A 5,617-nucleotide genomic window follows, 5' to 3' on the forward strand; every position below is an offset into this window, starting at 1 on the left:
TTTTCACATGAAAAGGGGGGAAAAAAGTGAAATTCACATGAAAAAATTCACATGAATTTGAACTTCACATGAATTTCATGTGAATTTCACATGAAAAAATTCACATGAATTTCACGTGAATTCCACACGCTGTTCACCTTAGATTCACGTGAAAAAACTAATAATCATTGTGTTTATAAACAAAGGCAAGATGCTAATGTTATAATTCATAAAGAAGCCTTCCAAAAATATAGTAAACAAAGCAAAAAACATCAAATAAATTTATGTTTTATTAAATCAATATTAAACAACATAACATTTTACACACCTTACTTACTTACAACATCTTCTATTCTCCCTTCAATTCTCATTTTCGTTTCTCTCACTACACTCCTTTTATTTCTGTTTCCAGCTTTCTCTTTTACACTAGCATTTAACTGCTTCTCTATTCTCCCTTCCTCTATAACATTCTTAACTTCTCCCACTTCCCTTTCTTGAATCCTTTTGCAATTTGCAAATTTTTAAACAGTCTTCACTCATGGCATCTTCTGTCAACTGTTAATAAAATGCTAACATAAAAAATGCCTGTGTTACAGCAGAAGGTACAACAGTAAGGTGATTTTGACGAGTTGGTGGTTTTCTACACAGTTGAACTGATGTTCGAATTCAGTTCCACAGACTTAAGAGATTCCAGGGCCTGAGAAGCAACACTCTGTAAATCTGGGCAGAAATCCAGATCTGCCTCCTGGGAATTTGTCAAGACATGTTGATTGTTATTCCATGATAATACCAGTTGATCTAATCCAGCCATTCTCACTTGACAAGCTGACCACAACTCTTTCAGTCGATGATGGTCGATGAAGTTTCTTTTCAGTGTTTTCCTTTAGGTATTGGGAGACAGGACTACAGGCTGAGGTATCGGATTAACACCGGTAACCTCAACACAACAAAAGTGTTTTGGCATATTGTTTTTGCAGTCTGGAAAAGAATAGAAACTTAACATTATATAATTTTAGCAAAAAGTGTTAAACCAATAAATCAGTATTTATTACATATTGATTAGGTTAAAAAAAGGTTTCATAAATCTTAGTAAGCATTGAGACTTCAAAGTATTGTATAATTGAAATTGCAAACTATCATTGGGATACTTGATTGACCAATAATATTGTTCAAATAACAAATGGCCAAGAGGGCCTGCATCACTTACACCCTGATATTTAAGTAATCATGGCAAAATACTCTCCTGAAAGTTGTACTACAAATATTTTCCTACTTTTTGAGCTGCCTCTCCTAACAATGGTTCAAACTCAAAGGTGGACTAAATCATGTTATTCTTAAATAAGAATTTTCAATGTTTTTCTTTTTTTCCTTTTTTGCTATTTTTACCCTATTGAACCCCTCTTTCTGGCCCTATATAGGAGCCATACCATGTGTTTATCATCATAATCCATTCTGGAATTAAGAAACATTTTGATATTTAAAGGAATGTTGATGGATGAATGGATACCAGACATTTAGCCATGACATAAGATCACTGGCCCTTCAGGCCAGGTGAGCTTAAACAAAAGGCCCATGGGGCCTGTATCACTCACCTGGTTGGATTTGACCAAATGTCAAAATAGTGTTCATGTTCAGTTCGTTTTATTTGTCAACCTCAAACAATGCTTTATATGCTTAAAGTATGGTTATCCCAACTGCTTTAAAGAAATAACGAAGTCCAGACTCCCTAAGTTTACAACATGCATTCATTTAAGCAATGAACAGCGGTTTTAATGTTATTATTGTCAATATGGCAGCAAGATGTTTGGTGGGCAAATGGCATGGGAACCCATTACCATGCCATTTGCCCACCAAACATCTTGCTGCCATATCGACTATAACAACATTAAAACCACTGTTCAATACTTATATTTACATTGTTTTACCATTTCCGTCAACTTTGAAAAAAAACTGAACCAACAAAAAAAATCCCACCTTTTTTAATGTCACATGACCCACTGGGTGGTATAGCCTGAGGCACTGGGTGTTATAGGCATATGGTGACAACTACCTCTTAGCATTGTGTCAATGAGGAAATGCGGAGCAGATGTAAATATAACTCTATGACTAGTAGCATTTGAAAGGAATTACCTTTATTTCCCCTATTGAGCACCACAACTTTGGCGAAAGACATCATTGGAATTACCTTTATTTCCCCTATGGAGCCCCACAACTTTGGCGAAAGACATCATTATATCCAAAATCTGTTTCGCTTTCCCAAAGGATGTTTCTGACCAAATTGGGTTCAAATCCCTTCATAACTTAATAACTAGTAGCGATTTAAAGGAATTACCTCTATTTCACCTATTGGGCCCCGCCCTTTTGGCCCCTCGGGGGTCAGAGTCACCATTCATGCAAAATCTGTTCCCCTTCCCCCAAGGATGTTTCTGACTAAATTGGGTTCAAATCCATTCATAACTTTATGACTAGTATTAATTTAAAGGCTATGTAAGTCAGTTTAGAGATGCGCTGAGGTGACGGGCTTACTATGTAAGTCAGTTTAGAGATGGGCTGAGGTGACGGGCTTACTATGTAAGTCAGTATAGAGATGCGCTGAGGTGACGGGCCTCCTATATGAGTCAGTATAGAGATGCGCTGAGGTGACGGGCCTCCTATATAAGTCAGTATAGAGATGCGCTGAAGTGACGGGCCTCCTTTATAAGTCAGTATAGAGATGGGCCGAGATGAGGGGCTTATTATGTAAGTCAGTATAGAGATGCGCTGAGGTGACGGGCCTCCTATATGAGTCAGTATAGAGATGCGCTGAGGTGACGGGCCTCCTATATAAGTCAGTATAGAGATGCGCTGAGGTGACGGGCCTCCTATGTAAGCCTATATAAATACTCTGAGGTGATGGGCCTCCTATATAAGCCTATATAGAGATGCACTGAGGTGACGGGCCTACTATGTAAGTCAGTATAGAGATGCGCTGAGGTGACGGGCCTCCTTTATAAGTCAGTATAGAGAAGGGCCGAGATGAGGGGCTTACTATGTAAGTCAGTATAGAGATGCGCTGAGGTGACGGGCCTCCTATGTAAGTCAGTATAGAGATGCGCTGAGGTGACGGGCCTCCTATATAAGTCAGTATAGAGATGCGCTGAGGTGACGGGCCTCCTATATAAGTCAGTGTAGAGATGGGCCGAGATGAGGGGCTTACTATGTAAGTCAGTATAGAGATGCGCCGAGATGACGGGCCTCCTATATAAGTCAGTATAGAGATGCGCTAAGATGACGGGCCTCCTATGTAAGCCTATATAGAGATGCGCTGAGGTGACAGGCCTACTATGTAAGTCAGTATAGAGATGCGCTGAGGTGACAGGCCTCCTATATAAGTCAGTATAGAGATGCGCTGAGGTGATGGGCCTCCTTTATAAGTCAGTATAGAGATGCGCTGAGATGACGGGCCTCCTTTATAAGTCAGTATAGAGATGGGCCGAGATGAGGGACTTACTATGTAAGTCAGTATAGAGATGCGCTGAGGTGACGGGCCTCCTATGAAAGTGAGTTTAGAGATGCGATGAGGTGACGGGCCTCCTATATAAGTCAGTATAGAGATGGGCCGAGATGAGGGGCTTACTATGTAAGTCAGTATAGAGATGCGCTGAGGTGACGGGCCTCCTATGAAAGTGAGTTTAGAGATGCGCTGAGGTGACGGGCCTAATATGTTAGTATAGAGATGCGCTGAGGTGAGGGACCTCCTATATAAGTCAGTCAGTATAGAGATGCGCTGAGGTGACAAGCTTACTATGTAAGTCAGTATAGAGATGCACTGAGGTGAAAGGCCTCCTATGTATAATTAAGTCAATATAAAATAAAGATACTCTGAGGCGACGTGCCTCCTATATAAGGCCAAAATAAAGATGCAATAAGGTGAGGACCCTCCTATTTAAGTCAGTAATGAGATGTTGTGATGTTTGGCCTAGTATACAAGACAATGTAATATAATGATGAACTGAATTAAAAGAATGGCTTTCAGTCATTAGTAGCTAGGTCTATGACAATAGCAGTATTGAGATGGCCAGAAGATCTAGAATCGTCCAGTGAAAGGTCGTAATAATCAACTTTAGACACATTAATGAACAGAAGTGACAATCCTATACGTACAATATCATTGTAAGTCATTTTAGTGAGATATACTTAATTATCGTATGTAGCACTACAATGTACAGTGAGTGTGATTATAAGTCTTTCTTCGTGTTATTACATGAAGATAGCTTTATTTAAGCTTTGTTTTCAACGGATAGTATATGTAGTATGCTAGGCCTAGATAATGAATTCAGATATGAATAATTACCTCCGATTCTGCACTGCACCACAGCATTATTTTCATTTAGACCCGAAACGAAAGTAGAGATGACGTCATCAGAAGTTGTGTAGCTGAAGTGACCGGCGCGACGAGGTGACGGAGATTTAGCCTCTCCCAAAATCGAGAATTTGCTGTTGGTACTGCATGCTACCGCTGACTGTACAGAGCGGTTTCCAAAAACAATATCCAATAGTTAGATTTGTAAATTCGTTTTTAAAAGTATAATATGATACTTGTTTCCATGACGAATGTACGTTTTGATCGCGCTGCAAAACGAAAGTACACATTCCCAAATTTGGAATTGTGTTCTCCGCTAGAATTATACGCAAGGTAGGCAAGTCACAAGCCAATTTGTTGTTTTCGACTGTATTTTTCACGCGTATTAAATCTATAAGATATTCTCGATAATCCTGTTTACTTATGTGCGTCTGTATCATCAATTCTGCAATGCATTTCTCTCAAAAACGTGCTTTTAAAAATAAATGTCAAATTGAACGTCAATAATCGTAAATTAATTCAGGCCAGGAAAAGCCACGTGCATATTTTCTTAGGGCCACAATACCCATCATGCAATTTATTCAGTGACGAAAGTGTTAACCACCGGGCCACCGCGGACCCTTTAAAAAAATTTAGTATAAATGATTTTTTTAAGACTTAAATAAGATAAAATAAAATCATAATTTTGAACATAAAGATAATTTTCAAGCAAAAATATTTTATTGTTTTAAATTTGAAACTAGATATCAGATAAAATAAATATTTTTGATGTACATGTAAATACATGATATTTAATTATAAATCCTTAATTTCACCTACAGGTAGTATCAACAGGTAACATTTACAGGTAAATGACCTGTTGGCATTGAGACTACTTTTAGGGAAAAGACTATAATCGCTATCAAAACAAACTGCCCTACAGGTAAATTCAAAATGTTGGCGTTCAGAGATACACCCGCCAACATAGTGTTGTTATTTTTTGGCCTCGTAAAAACTTTGACATGGCAGCAATATGGCGGCCATTTTGTAACATGATTACGCAATCATGGTTTTCCTGAACTATTTGAAACTTCTTCTCAAATTCCACCAGTGGGATTCAGCTCTTACTTACCAGAAATTATCCTGAGATAGTCTTGATCAAGTTTTATTTTTCGTGTTTATCCAAATTCCAAAACGGCCACCATGGCCAACAGTGCCACTTTACCTGCTACAGAGAATACATACTGCAATAGTTTAATGTTCTTTAATTTAGAGTCAGATGACTGTTAAGGCCTTGGGCCTCTTGTTCTGTAATCA

The 5,617-nt window shown here is 38.5% G+C and overlaps 1 long non-coding RNA gene across 1 annotated transcript; it reads right to left on the minus strand.

The window, feature by feature from the left end:
- Positions 1-251: 251 nt before the first annotated feature.
- On the minus strand, positions 252-4,441 carry LOC117318924. The gene is made up of 2 exons (XR_004530494.1): positions 4,313-4,441; positions 252-957 (listed from the first exon to the last, which is right to left on the minus strand). It is a non-coding gene; the product is annotated as an uncharacterized LOC117318924 (long non-coding RNA).
- Between the last annotated feature and the right edge of the window lie 1,176 nt (positions 4,442-5,617).

This window comes from Pecten maximus, unplaced genomic scaffold, assembly GCF_902652985.1.
Source record: "Pecten maximus unplaced genomic scaffold, xPecMax1.1, whole genome shotgun sequence".
NCBI lineage: Eukaryota > Metazoa > Mollusca > Bivalvia > Pectinida > Pectinidae > Pecten > Pecten maximus.